Consider the following 11,372-nt stretch of genomic DNA (forward strand, 5'->3'; position numbering starts at 1 on the left):
TCTTTGTCGAGTTAATGGCATATCCCTTCCACCGATCTCACTTACCTGGCCGACATGGTCAATCACATTTTGATTGGATCACTTAATGATTCGAGTTAGCCCATGCCTTAAGGAAAATCAGTATGACTGATTTAGGTGTCTCCTTAACCAGTTTGAGTCTAATCTGATTTGGTGAAGTCAGTGGGAGAAATTAGACTAACCGGATCTTCTCATCTATCCTAATTATGAAATCCTCTAAAATTATTAGGTCCTTAAAATAAAATGGTTATGGAGATAACTAGGTCATAGCCTCCCATTAAGTTGGGTGATAATGGGTCCAATATTTTGATAATTATTGGAGGCGCCACACGCCTGGTACTTATCAAGCATTGGAATTGTCATTCAATATATGATGAGTTAAGTGTACCTTCAATAGGCGGTCAGGTGAGCCGAGCCACACTCGGGCTTGGTCGTCTATTAGTTGATTAGACTTAACCCTATCATTTAATGGTTGGACCTGACTAGGGTATTCGGTGGAGGCGCCACACGTCTGCCGGAAAACCTAGGGCAAAATCATCACTAGAAGTTGCTTGGTGAAGCAATTGGTTAAGAACCTACCAATAGGTGCATATGGGTTGGCCGAGCCACACTCGGGCCTATATGGGATCTATTGGGTTCTAGTGCCCACTAAAGAATTAGGAGTAATTTTTCGAATTAGAGGTAGAGGCTACCAATTTGTATAAAATAGTGGAAATATCTTTAGACTAAAGTCCAGGTCTACTGTGTTTAGTCAATTCATATACTAATAGCCAAATTTTCTTTTTATGCAGAAATGGCCACTAATTTATCACTTCGCTCATTGTTGGACAATGACAAGTTGACTGGTCCAAATTTCAATAATTGGCATAGGAAACTGAACATAGTGCTAGAGCATGAGAGGATCCTTTATGTGATAACGGATCAAGCACCTGAGCAGCCCGCTGCTAATGCATCAAGATCGACCAGAGACACTTATCAGAAGTGGCTCAGTGACCGGATCACTGTTCGATGCATCATGTTGGCAGCAATGAGTGATGAGTTTAGTAGGCGTTTTGAGAATACGCAGCCGGAAGATATCATTCAAGTGTTGAATGAATCATTCGGGGTTCCTGACGACGTTGAGAGGCACAAAACTAGTTGTGCCATCTTCAGCGCCCGAATGAAAGATGGGACCTCGGTAACTGATCATGTACTGTACATGATTGAGTTGATCGAGCGTCTAAGCTCTCTTGGCTTTCCCCTTCATGATCAATTGGGGAAGAATACCATACTAAACTCATTGCCTGGATCATACCGTCCTTTTCTCACTCATTTTCGTATGACGAAACCTGTAGTGAATTATCACCAATTGTTGGGGTTACTACAGACGTTTGAGAAGATCACCAACTTCTTAAGAAGACGGTGAATTTAGTGGGAGGTTCATCCAAGGGTCGCTCCTTTAAGAAAGGGAAAAAGAAAAATAAAATCCAAAAGAAACAGGTGCACCATGCTCAGCCTAGTCAGAAAAAGAATAAAAAGGCTGATCAGAGCAAGGCGGAGTGCTTCTTCTGCAAGAAGCAAGGACATTGGAAGAGGAACTGTCCTCTTTACATTGCATCCCTCGATCCGAACCGGCCTAAGAAAAGTGGGCAATCAGTTGCCAATCAAGGTACTTATATGATAACACCTTGCAATTTTTCTATTTGTGATAATTCGACCTGGGTATTGGATACCGGTAGTCCTTTTAATATTTACAATTCGTTGCAGGGGCTACAAGTCAGTAAGAGGTTTGAAGAAGGAGAAAGGTTCCTGAATGTTGGAGATGGAAGACCAGTTCCAGTTCTAGCTTTAGGAATTCTTAAACTTGAATTCAGCTCTCATGTAAATGTCCTTAGTGATTGTCACTATTGTCCAAGTTTTCTATTGAATATCATTTCTGTAGGCGTTTTGGCCAAAAATGGTTATGAAATATCAATAAAAAAGGATTATTGCAATGTCATTTGGAATGGTGTTGTTGTAATGAATGGAATTCTGAGTAATGGCATTTACATTTTGTCACAGCCTGTTCATGTAATGTATAAATCCAATAAGCGCCCTAGAATAGATAATGTCACGGATGTCTACCTTTGGCATCATAGGCTAGGTCATATTAACAAGAATAGGATGAACAGATTAAGTAAAGAGGGAATCCTTGATGTTAATGATTGTGAATCATTGACAACCTGTGATGTCTTCTTGGTAAAATGACCAAATCACCTTTCACCGGAAAAGGTGAACGAGCCAGTGATTTATTGACCCTTGTACATTATGATGTATGTGGGCCAATGAGCACAGATGCTAGAGGTGGGTATTCATATTTCATTACGTTTACAGACGACCTTTCTAGGTATGGTTATGTCTATTTAATGAGACATAAATCTGAATCATTTGAAATGTTCAAATTATATCGTAATGAAGTAGAAAAACAAACTGGGAAGAGTATTAAAACTCTTCGATCAGATCGAGGAGGTGAATACCTCTCCAGTGAATTTTTGACATATCTAGGAGAAAATGGGATTCTCTCCCAATGGACTCCTCCTGGTACACCACAATATAATGGTGTGTCAGAAAGGAGAAATCGAACTCTGTTAGACATGGTTCGATCCATGATGGGGTTTGCTAATCTGCCCATATCCTTTTGGGGATATGCTCTTGAGTCAGCCTGCTATATTCTAAATAAGGTTCCAAGTAAGTCTGTAAATAAAACACCACATGAGATGTGGACTGGACGTAAGCCGATGCTCTCTCACCTTAGGATTTGGGGGTGTCCGGCGTACGTCAAACGTTTGAAGACAGACAAACTTGAACCCAAGTCTGACAAATGTTTCTTTGTTGGTTACCCTAAAGAAACTAAAGGATATTACTTCTACTTTGCTGAAGAACAAAAGTTGTTCGTAAGCAATAGAGCAATTTTCTTAGAAAAGGAATTCCTTGGTGAAGGAACAAATAGCTCTAATGTTGAGCTTAGAGAAGTTCAACATGTAGAAGATCCGACACCATCTACTGAACCAGTTGAGTCGGATTTGATTAGATTAGATCCAGAACCCATATTAGATGCACCATTAAGGCGATCGGATAGAGTACCACGTCAGCCGGACAGATACTACGGTTTCTTGGTCCGGGATGGGGATCCTATCGAACTTGATGAAAACGATGAGGATCCGATCACATATATGGATGCAATGCAGAGGTATGACTCTGATAAATGGCTTGGAGCCATGCAATCCGAAATGGAATCCATGAAGGTCAATGATGTTTGGACATTAGTTGACCCACCCGAAGGAATTAAATCCATATGGTGTAAGTGGATATTCAAAAGGAAACGGGGCGCAGACGGAAAGGTAGAGACCTATAAAGCCCGTTTGGTTGCCAAGGGTTATCGTCAACGTTATGGTATTGACTATGACGAGACGTTTTCTCCTGTGGCAATGCTCAAGTCCATTCGGATTGTGCTTGCGATAGCAGCACATTTAGACTATGAAATCTGGCAAATGGATGTAAAGACCGCATTTCTAAATGGAGATTTAGAGGAGGAAGTGTATATGATACAACCTGAAGGTTTTACATCTGCAGATGAGTCTAAAGTGTGCAAGCTTCAAAAATCCATTTATGGATTAAAGCAAGCTTCACGGAGTTGGAATATACGTTTTGATAAGGTAATCAAAACATATGGCTTCATTAAGAATGAAGAGGAACCTTGCATTTATAAATGGGCAAATGGTTCAGTTATTATATTCCTTATTTTGTATGTGGATGACATTCTTTTAATCGGGAATGACATTCCTGCATTACAAGGAATAAAGGTTTGGCTATCATCTCAATTTGCCATGAAGGATTTGGGAGAAGCATCTTACATCCTAGGGATGAAGATCTATAGAGATAGATCTAGAAGATTGCTTGGATTATCCCAATCCACATATATTGATACTATACTGAAGAGGTTCAGTATGATTAATTCCAAGAAAGGCTATCTTCCGATGGGCCATGGAATTAACCTCTCTAAAAGGGATTGTCCGACAACCCCTCAAGAAAGAGAGAGTATGGATAGAATTCCATATGCTTCGGCAGTGGGATCTATAATGTATGCCATGACATGTACTAGACCAGACGTGGCATACTCACTAGGAGTAGTGAGCAGATACCAGTCTGATCCAGGTAGCAACCACTGGAAGGTTGTAAAAACCATCCTTAAGTATTTGAGAAATACTAAAGATCAGTGGCTTGTCTATGGTGATTCTGACTTAAAACTTGAGGGATATACTGATTCAAGTTTTCAGTCAGATCAAGATGATAGCAAGAGCGTGTCAGGATATATCTTCACTCTTAAGGGTGGGGCCATCTGCTGGAAGAGTTCCAAGCAGCATACAGTGGCAGATTCTACATGTGAAGCAGAATATATTGCAGCATCTGATGCCGCCAAGGAAGCTGTATGGTTGCGGAAGTTCATCACCGAGCTTGGAGTGACACCCTCCATTGATGGTCCAGTGCCTGTATTTTGTGACAATACTGGGGCCATAGCTCAAGCAAGAGAACCCAAAGCACATCAGCGGACCAAGCATATTCTACGTCGCTACCACCTGGTTCGAGAGATCATCGATCGAGGTGATATTGATCTTCAGAAGATTGACACAAAAGAAAATCTGGCTGACCCATTTACCAAAGTCCTCGGCATCAAAGAGTTCGACGAACACAAGTCGAAGATGGGTATTAGATACTGTGCCGATTGGCATTAGGCTAAGTGGGAGTTGTTGGAATTTGTATCCTAAATGTCAATCGTCAGCATATTGATGATTGAATTTTGTAAATGAATTGACAAATTAATAAAGTGTTATTTGGCATTATTCATCATTTCATCTTCAAATGAACTCTTATATGATAAAGTCCTTAGGACTTATGTTATGATAAAGGAGGATTTATCTTTGAGTCCTTAAACTTGTTTGCGATGAAATGATATGTTGTTACTAGGACGACAACATTATCGAGATTAGGTCGTTGTGTGACATATACGTTGGTTGTCCTCTTAACCAAGGAGTGTGGAGACACTGGTATGCCACACAAGTGAAGTGTAGAAGTACATTTCACTAAACGTGACCAATTCCGGAACGCTCTATTGTCGAGAGATGTTCCGAGTGGATATGGGTATAAGTTTGGCCCTCTGACCTGAGACCGCAACCTGTGACTAGCAAACAACTCACTGTACTTTGGTACCGGACTACCTGAATTTCTAATTCAGTGACGGAAGGTCACTGGGTGCAGTCAAGTACTTGCGTAGTCAGTCATGAGTCAAGATGGAATTGACCCCTCCTGAAAATAGGAGATAATATCTTGTGATTAATTTAGCAAAACCTTGGCCAGGGTAATCCCAGTGAGGAGTCACGGGATATCTAAAGTTAATCACATAATGGATGTACTAATTATAGGGTTGACAGTGAGCTCTAAGTCATCCTGGCATTAGGAGTCAAAGGGATTGAATTATACAGTAACCATAGTTCAGGGTTCCAGAATATTTGCTTCGCATATATTCGACCTATCCGGACGTCGGATACCATTGCTAGATGGTCACATCGATTAGTGTAGAAAATTGTTCCTATACTACCGGCTTAGGTTCGAACCTATGAGGTCACACGCATAGAAGATTCCTGATTGATCAAGAAAGCTGATGAATGATTAAGAATCATTCAGGGGTAATTTGGTCAATTTGATTGGCAAATTATCTTATAAAATAATTAAAGTAATTATTGAAGGATTAATTAGTAATTAAATTACTAATAAACTCAATTTGATTGAGTAATTGTGCTAAGGATGAGCCAAATTAAATTGGATTCAAGTTTGGGCTCAATCAGGGTTTTGACCTGATTGGATTAGGTCAGAACCAAAAAGGACTTAAGCTGATCAAATTAATTTTAAATTAATTTGTTCTTAATTGGGGATTGACCTAATTGAATTAGGTCCAACACAAAGTAATAATTCAATTTGATTGAGTTCGCATGAGCCAAAATTGAATTGGATTCAATTTGAGCTCAATCAGGGTCTGACCTGATTAGATTGGGTTCAACCAAATTGCTTTGTTTTAATTCGGGTTTGACCAAATTTGATTAGGTGCAACCCAAGGAGATTAGGCTCAGATGATGTGGCAATTATTGGTGACATGGAATTGGATTTCATGAATTTTAAATAAACCAAAATTATTGCATGGCACATGGACCCATTGCTTGACACATGGCGACATTGTTTGTTATTTGAATTTAAATTCAAACATTAAGCAATGTGTTAAATGATTTTAATCACTCAAACCATCAGCCAAGGTGGCGTCTGAGTTTTTGAATGGATTAAATTCGAATTTCAAGAGGTGATTTCGAAATTATGAAGTGTTTTACCTTGCCGCATGGATTTCAAATTCCTTCCCTCTTGCACATGTGTTTAAAATTTGAATTTAAATCAGATTTGGTTGAGATCTGATTTAGGTTGTTCCTATTCCTTTGCATGTACCAACTAAAAGAGGTTTTCTGAAAATAAATTTCGAATTTTGAATGAAAATTCGGAGGCCATTAAAAGGGGTCAAACATGGGCACCAAAAACACATCCATTGCAGCCTTCTTCCTCACCCGCCTCCTCCTCCTCTTCTTCTCCATTTTAGATAGGGTTTTCAGGGTGAATATCTCGAAGATTCAAGATCAGATCTGAGTCCTCTACTTCCCTTACAAACCTCATCTCTATCTGCTTCAAGACGATTGATCAAGAGTTGATTGAATCCCGGCGGGCAGATTTCAGCTTTCAAGTGTTCTGCAGCTGCTAGCACTGTTGCGGAAGAAGATCCTTCAGGACTTCGCGTGTACTTCTCGTAGAGGCCATTCGTGTGCGTGGCTGCGAAGTCAAAAATCAGATTCACAACTTTCATCCATCATAAAAGGTATTAATCTAGCATTAATCATTTATTATGGTGTCAAGGTCTAGGTCCAATTCTCCGAGGTTTTACCCTCTTTTGGGGCTCCTCACGGAGATATCTCCAGAATCCATTCGATGGATATTCGGAGATTAATTGGAATAGAGTTCTTAAGTTTCAGATCTGATAGTTAATCATGCATAAAAGTTTTAGCATAATTGTTTAAACGATTCCGGCATAATCCTATATGTTCTTAAGGTGCTGATTTCTAGATTTGATCTTGTAAGCATGCATGAATTAAATTGTTTGATTCAGTTTTTTCGCTGCGTTTTAAAACTTAAAAAGAACTACGTATGGCTTGATCCCCCTTATGAAGGGGTACGTAGGCAACCCGATCAGGTTCAGCCATGGTTTTCAAAAAAAAAAAAAAAATTCAGCATGCTAAACACCGAAGAACCTAGGATTCACTTTCAAAAATCTCTTTCCGAATTGTTGAAATGTGAAGTCGATCTAGAGGCACTTTGGTCACCAATTGCACATTCAACGCTCTCCTGAACGTATTTATAACATTTGGACAGTGGTATCAAAATTAGATTGAACATAATTGTTGTTAATGATAAGGTCAGAAAGAATCTCAGAATTTTTGGTGGAACGAAGTAGATGGGATTTTAGATCGTTAACATGGTTAAGAAATGGGTTCAGCAGTGTTTTGGGGTAAGTAATAGTGAAATCAGGAGATCAAAAGTTTGTTCGGAACACAGCGAAATGTTCTTTCCAAGGGGCAGGTAGTGAACAGGGAGGGTGGCAAGTCTTGCCCCCAGGTGTATTGAAGCTCTATATCATCTATTCACATTTTTGGGATATGGAGAATCAGCTTCTTCAAGGGATGCCTTCTCTGCATGGCAAATAATGAACTTGATTTAATATCTTGTGGGCAGTAAACACCCTTGTTCATGCTCTACATACTTTGATCATTTAATCATGCTGTAATCATTTTACAAAAACGTAAGGGAGCCAGGCACATAGCTAGGCAAGCATTAGCTAAATGTTGTTAACCTCTCGATAATATTTCTTCTTCTTTTTTTTTTGGAAAACTACAAAGGTAAAAATTTGACTACATATAAGCCAAAACAGAGCCATGATTGGGATGCTGGGAAATTTCATTATGTCTTGTGTACTGATTTCTCCAAGATCTTTAGGTCCTTCCTTGCCTCCAGAGAACAAACTTAAGTCAGTGAGAGATAATGGTATGCTCCCAGAAAGATCATTATGCGATAAATCCAACATCTCTAGGCTTAGCATCGACGATAAGTTCGGAGGAATAGTTGTGTAGGGTGGGTGGTGAAGGAGGATTGGCAACGAGTGGCCGGGCGAAACCCGGAGGATGGGTGACGCATCCCACCTTGGAGTCGGAGGTAGAGAAACTCCGACGTTTCTTCTCGGTGGTCCTCGAGTTACCGGAGGAGCCGATCGAGGCGTTGCGGAGGGAATGGGCCGATCTTGCAGTGGTGGTCCGGAGTTTGGGTCGCCAGATTCTGGCGGAGCGGGTGGCTCAAGATGTAGGTGCTCGGGCGAAGATGGAGGCTGAGGTGGTGGTGGTGCCTTTCGCGGACGACCACCTAGCCCTCCGATTCAAGACGAAGGCGGATCGAGCTACAGTGTTGACTGGTGGCCATGGGTGGTGGCGAGCCAGCTGTAGGCCATGGAACTGTGGAAGCCCGATTTCATGCCGGGGCTGGACATCGTCAAAACGGCGGTGGTCTGGATCTAATTGCCTCGGCTCCCAGTCGAGTACTGGTCAAGCGAGACGATCCTCCAGATCGTGGTGGCGGCGGGCCGGCCTCTTGCCGTTGACGGCTTTACTAAACAGCAAAGGGCGATGGGCTTTGCTAGGGCAAGGGTTGCCATCGACGCCACTGCCTCGCTGCTGCCCAGCGTCCAAATCCGAGGGAATACGAGGGTACTCTGGCAACCCTTCGTCTACGAGGATGTGCCTGAGATTTGCTACTAGTGTGGATGAATAGGGCATGCTGAGGAGGCATGCAGGCACCTGGCGTCGGTGCTGGAGGAGGGGCCGGAGCGGACACCGATGGGAAGAGCCGCACTCTAGTTTTGGAGAGGAGACCCGGCGGCCAATCTTTGGTCCATGGCTGGCGGCCACTCGGATCCAGCCATCGCGGGTGCGAGGGTGCCGCCACGGCCGAGGAAGACGACCGAGTCCATGCTCGAGTCGTCGTCCTCGAGGCCACAATCTCCGGCCAACTGTTCGAGTTCCCCGAAAAACCGTCGGACTCGGACGGATGGCAGAAGCCGGTGAAGGTAGCCAAGTGCCGCTCCCCACCCAAGGACAGGCCAGCCGGAGAAGGGGACTTGGGTTCTAGTTTTAAGTCGGCGGCAGGGGAGGCCGAGTCGGATCGGGTTTCAACTCGCTCGTGGACCTAGACGACTCGGTGGGTGAGGCATCAGATAATGGGCCGACTCGGGCACGGGCTGGTCCAGAGGTCCACATGGTGGACATGGGCTAGGGACCATCTAACAAGTGGCCCAGGAGTTTGCCGGTTAGTGCAAGCGATGCGGGCTGAGGCAAAAGTGTTGCGAGCAAGCCCAGAAGCTTGGGTCGGGCCATCGACCACGACGGTACGAGCGGGCCAAAGGACAAGGGGCATCGGGTCTTGCCCAATCGAGGCCCGAGAGTGGAACAACGGGTCCGTGATCGGGAGGGCTCACACTCGCCTATGGATCCTCCAGCACTGGTACAGGGGGGCATCCTTGGCCCTAGTAACCTCGAGACTCGTCCATCCAAAAGAAAAGCGATCTGTGCACTAATCTCATCGGATCAATCACCGTCCTTATGATGATCCATCGATCAGGAGCATTCAAGAATTAATCACCAACGACACATGGCTTAAATTCTCAACTCTTAAGAATATGCATCATTATCTTATTAATTCCTTGGATAATTCATAGACACATACACAATATGAATGAAAAAGATGCCCATTTATTATTCAATAATAATAAAGTCAAGTACAAAATTATATCCCAGAATAAATTATATGTCAGCCAAATTGGCTTCTAGGACATACATCTAATGGATCATGGTAATTTGGTGAGGCGGCAGCGGAGAGCAGCCATCGACAGTCAGTGGGAATGGACATGCTCGGTCACAATAGAGAAGGGGAGAGAAGAGGGGTAGTGCCCCTAGTGTTAGATGTATGCCCTAGAAGCCAATTTGGCTGACACATTGTTGATTCTAGGGACATAATTTTGTACTTGACTGTTTATTATTGAATAAATAAAAGGCATCTTTTCATTCATATTATTTATGTGTCTATGAATCGTCCAAGAAATTAATAAAATGATGATACATATTCTCAAGAGTTGAGAATTTGAGCCATGTATCATTGGTGATTAATTTCTAAATGCTCCTGATCAATGGATCATCACGAGGACGGTGATCGATCCGATCAGTGCACAGATCACTTTCCTTCTGGATGGACGAGACTTGAGTCCACAGTGTAGGGACACTGAAGTGATAGTGCAGGTGCTTGTTAGAGAACAAGGGTACTGAGCGTGACCAAGACAAGAAGTCACTTGGATGTCTATCCACTCGTCAGTGACTTGCTTGATGTTGCAGTAGTGTGACTGGTCCTTTGACCTGCGGTGCTTCGGCTACTCACAGTGAGGTTATTGTAGTTTGACTGCACACATACATGGTCTCTAGCCATATGGGTCCATGCAGTGTAGATTGGCTGCAGTAAGTTCACTGTAGGAGTAGGGTATGCACCTATAAGGAATCTATCGACCTTGATAGAAGAGGAGTGATCCTATGTGATTTGTTAGACTGAGTTCTAAGACCTTGGCCAGGGCAGTAATATAAAGTAGAAAAAGAGTTTTCCACTATCGAACTCAAGTCGAATAAATCTTGACATATGACAGACGATGGGGTTTGACGAGTTGTCCATGACCTCCGTCCTGTAGGGATTCACGATAGTAGGACTGTATCACATGTTAACTGCACCTAAAGGTTCATCTTTCTATTCTACTGGGTAGCCACTACATGCTGCTAGGTGTCACTGGTGGATGGTGGGACTCATAGGGATTATCTTGATGATCGATAAACCCTAATGAGTTGAGTTGGAATCGTTCCAACCCATTGAAAGGAGTTTTCAATGATAAAGTGATAGAGATCACAATATATCTCACTACCAGTCAGAATAGAACCTATGGGGTCACACACACTAGAAGTATTGACCGATCCGATGGTTGAATAGTGATTATGAATCACGAGTAATCAATTCGATTGATATTCAGTTGAAGAAGGAACAAAGGGAATTAATTAATTGGATTTAAACACAAATCCTACTTCGGATAGGATTCCTAGAGTCCTAATTGGATTAGGACTGGGAATCCTAGTTGGAGTAGGACTGGGATTCCTACTTGGAATAGGATT

This window comes from Phoenix dactylifera, chromosome 3 (assembly GCF_051530095.1).
Source record: "Phoenix dactylifera cultivar Ajwa chromosome 3, Ajwa_hap1_PhDact_Kaust_v1.1, whole genome shotgun sequence".
Classification (NCBI taxonomy): Eukaryota; Viridiplantae; Streptophyta; class Magnoliopsida; order Arecales; family Arecaceae; genus Phoenix; species Phoenix dactylifera.